The following is a 3,699-nucleotide window of genomic DNA, read 5'->3' as shown; positions in this document are numbered from 1 at the left end:
CTCTGCAAGTACCTGTAACAGGAAACCTAAGACATCCTAACGTCCTTGTTGGTGTTCATTTCCTATTTAACACACATCACGATCGAGCTGAAAATCTCTGCACCTTCACCCGAGCTGCCGTTTTTCAACATTAACGGACTAAACTGCTTGTTTATTTCATCGTGGTCGGAGTGATGCAGCACTTTTATCTTCTAATAAAACGCGACCGGAGACATTTTCCTGTGGACACACTCGTCTGACCTCTAACGTTTTCAGGATAAATTATTCATCGCAGCGTCTCTTTTGCTTCTCTCAGCCATAAATCGACTTGAATGTCTGCATCTGCCCGTCAGGAAGGTTTTTAATGTAAACCGTGAGTCCGACTCCCTCAGTTCGCCTCTGAATCACTGCTTCGTTTTTACTTACGGCTGCAGTTCTCTTGTACTCACTCACTCTCCTGAACTGCCTCTCCATCTTCTGTCCTCGACATCCAGGCCGAACACATGCTCTTATCTTAATACGGCTGTTTCTTTGGTGTCAGACGGCGAAATGGAAAATCCATCATCGCTGGCGACGAAACTCGTGTCTGGAAATCATTTCTCCGACTCCTTCTGGGCTCAAAAAAGAGTCACTTATTTCCCTTCACGTCAGCAGAAGAGACAAGTTTTTTTCCCTCAAACATTTCAAAAAATGAAAATCCGAGTTAGATTTTTCACACATTTAATATCGTTGCAGAAACAGAGTGTGAGCAACAGAACAAAGAAAAAGGCCGACAACGTGTCCTTGGACTCAAACGACTTCAATTTGCAGAGCAATATTTGAAGCAAATGAGATTTTCCTTCTTCCTAACACATGTGGAATTAGATTAAACTCCATAATGTTTCCCAGTTGGGGAGGATTATTGCTGCAGAGCCTCACGAAAGGTACCAAGCAGCTAATATTTAGCGAAAGATCTCGACTTCAAAGCCCAACGCTCTCCTGCACACTGGCGATTTGACTTCTGCAGAGTCGGTAAATGCAAAATGAAAGCAAAACTAGATTAGACGTCGCTATGAGAGTGTCAGTTTTTAACAAGTTCCCGATGAATAATGACACGAGTTTAAAATCTGAGTCTCTAAAATCTCTTATTAATCTCATTACTTGGATAATTACTGATCATTTTGCGTCGTCACTGACAGCTGCTGAGTCATTTTTGCATCTTCAGAACGTGGCTTTTGCAGCATTAGTGTACTTTAGATGTTGGACTCGGAGGCTTCCTTCCTGCAGAATCTTTTAAGGCATTAAATACACTGCATGAATTTACACCATCAGGATCTGAGAGTGAATGCAGCTGCTCCGTGATGGATGAGGAGCATTTTGCACAAAGGCTTTCCCAAGAGGTTCTACAGATAAAGAGTCATTTCTAGAACTTCTGTCCGAAACTGTGGAGCTGTTAGGGTTTGAATTTCTGTCATTCGGATCATAGAGAGTTTCTAGATCTTGTTGAGCGCTTGTGTCCGAGGTTCTGGGATCGGAGTTCCACATCTGACATCTGAAAGGAGTATTTTGCACAAAGGCTTTCCCAAGAGGTTCTATAGATAAAGAGTCATTTCTAGAACTTCTGTCCAAAGCCATGGCGTTCTAGCGTTTGAATTTCTATAATTCGGATCCCAGAGTTGTGTGTCTGAGTTTCTAGATTTTGCTGAGTGCTTGTGTCCGAGGTTCTGGGATCGGAGTTCCACATCTGGACATCTGAAATCATCCGTTTGAGTCTGTGGACTTCTAGGAACAGGGGTTTGACGTTCTGGAGTCTGTCAGAATAGTCGGAGTCTGCGTTCTAGAGGTATCTGTTAGCAGTTGGAGTTCTACTTTCTGCGCAAAGCCGTGATGGATGAGGAGTATTTTGCACAAAGGCTTTCCCAAGAGGTTCTATAGACAAAGAGTCATTTCTAGAACTTCTGTCAACTTCTGAGTCTGTCAGAATAGTCGGAGTCTGCGTTCTAGAGGGATCTGTTAGCTGGTGGAGTTCTACTTTCGGGATTTCAGAATTCACCGCGGGAAGCCGTCGAGGTCTACAGCCGACAGATGTCTGCATTTGAGGTTCTAGGTATCTTTTCTAGATTCTATGTTGGGAATCCTTGAGGTTTATAAATGAAAATGCCTCATGTGTTGGGTTTTGGGTCGAACACCATCGCGCTGCTTCAGTAAAAACTGAATATTTGTCTTTGTTCTGGATGTTCATGTCTTCCTGAAGCTTTTCTGTTCTTTGACCTCATATGAGGCCAAAAGCTGACGTCCGGCGTCAGACGTGTTAGAACGGACGTTAAGAAACAAAGGTCATTGATCGACTCTACGTGAAACAAATGACAAAAAAAATACTTCAGATCAGCTCAAGTTTGAAAGAAAAAGAATAAGCAGCCACCAAAGCTGAACTCTAGTAAATTACTGACCTTATCAGCCTCACCTGCATGGACTGTACCACCTGCCACGTAGCAGAGGGGTGAGCGAAAACACACAAAAAATATGAGGAAATGAACGGCCTCTCCCGCCTGAGGCTGTGGTGACCAATGGGAGAAGGGCTCGCTCTGTTGTTGTTTTTTTTTTGTTTTTTTTTAATAAACTTTTTTTAATAAACTGAGCTGGTTTCACATATTCTTACATCCATACGTTGATCTAAAGTGATCCCGACGAATTCTGATCAGCAGCTAATTTACAGACAGAATCAAACAATCAAACCCAGATTAAGTTATAATCAGATAAAGTAGACAGAACTGGTTTCTGAAGTAAAACTTGTTCAAACTTTCTGATGTACCCTTAAAACGTCGTCACATTTTAACCTCTAAAGCCGCGTTTGCCTTCACGGCTTCAACCAGAACAATTTGTTTAAATGTCAGGCGCTCCGAGTCCCCGCTGCCACCAAATAATGGTAATAATGCTTTTAAATGACTATAATCTGACTTCTATCAAAGTAAAAAGCCTCAATAATAACACCGGAGCCAATTATTACCATAAAATGAAAGGTCTGGGTTAAAAGTGTTATGTAATACAACGTTCATTCTCTCATGCATTCGTCTTTTTGTACACATATTTATGCTAATTATCGGTGAAATGTAGAATCTACAAGCAGATGGATGCAACTCTGAAAGATCAACCCTGAATTTAACAAATCTGACCGTCTCAAGTAGGAAAAGACATTAAATCCATTAATGCTGTTTGTTATTTTCCTCAAAATCTGTTTTTTGGAGGCAGAAGTGTGAGCAGTGAGATTTAGTTTTTGCCGCTTACATATTGACACGGCTCTATAAGGAACCCGATTACAAGGACTGATGTAACGAGATGTTAATTAGTCTGTTTCAAGGCGGACTAATTAACATGAAAATCAGACGTTTTGTTCTGCATTTGTAAGTTCTGGCTCAGATAAATGGTGTAATTTTGGAAGTTTTTTCCAATCTGCCAGCAGGTTCTGGGGCTCAGCAGGTAATCAACAAAGCACATAAGCAGGAAGGAGGCAAAAAGTCAAGAACGAGACACGGAAAAGAGTCGAAAAAATCCAAAAACACACGACGCATAAGGACTTAAAGGCAAAAACAGGAGTCAGGGATCAAACAATCTGCAAAATAACACAAATTGCGACTGAAATTCTCAACTATCGAGAGTACAAAGGCGACGGGGAGAAGAATAACTTTATTTATACGGCAGAGTTGACAAAGTGCTTTACAGACGAGACAAACAGGAAAAGAA

Source organism: Stegastes partitus, unplaced genomic scaffold (assembly GCF_000690725.1).
Source record: "Stegastes partitus isolate 25-593 unplaced genomic scaffold, Stegastes_partitus-1.0.2 Scaffold936, whole genome shotgun sequence".
Classification (NCBI taxonomy): Eukaryota; Metazoa; Chordata; class Actinopteri; family Pomacentridae; genus Stegastes; species Stegastes partitus.
The sequence above is the reverse complement of the archived record's forward strand: the minus strand, read 5'-3'. Positions refer to the sequence as shown.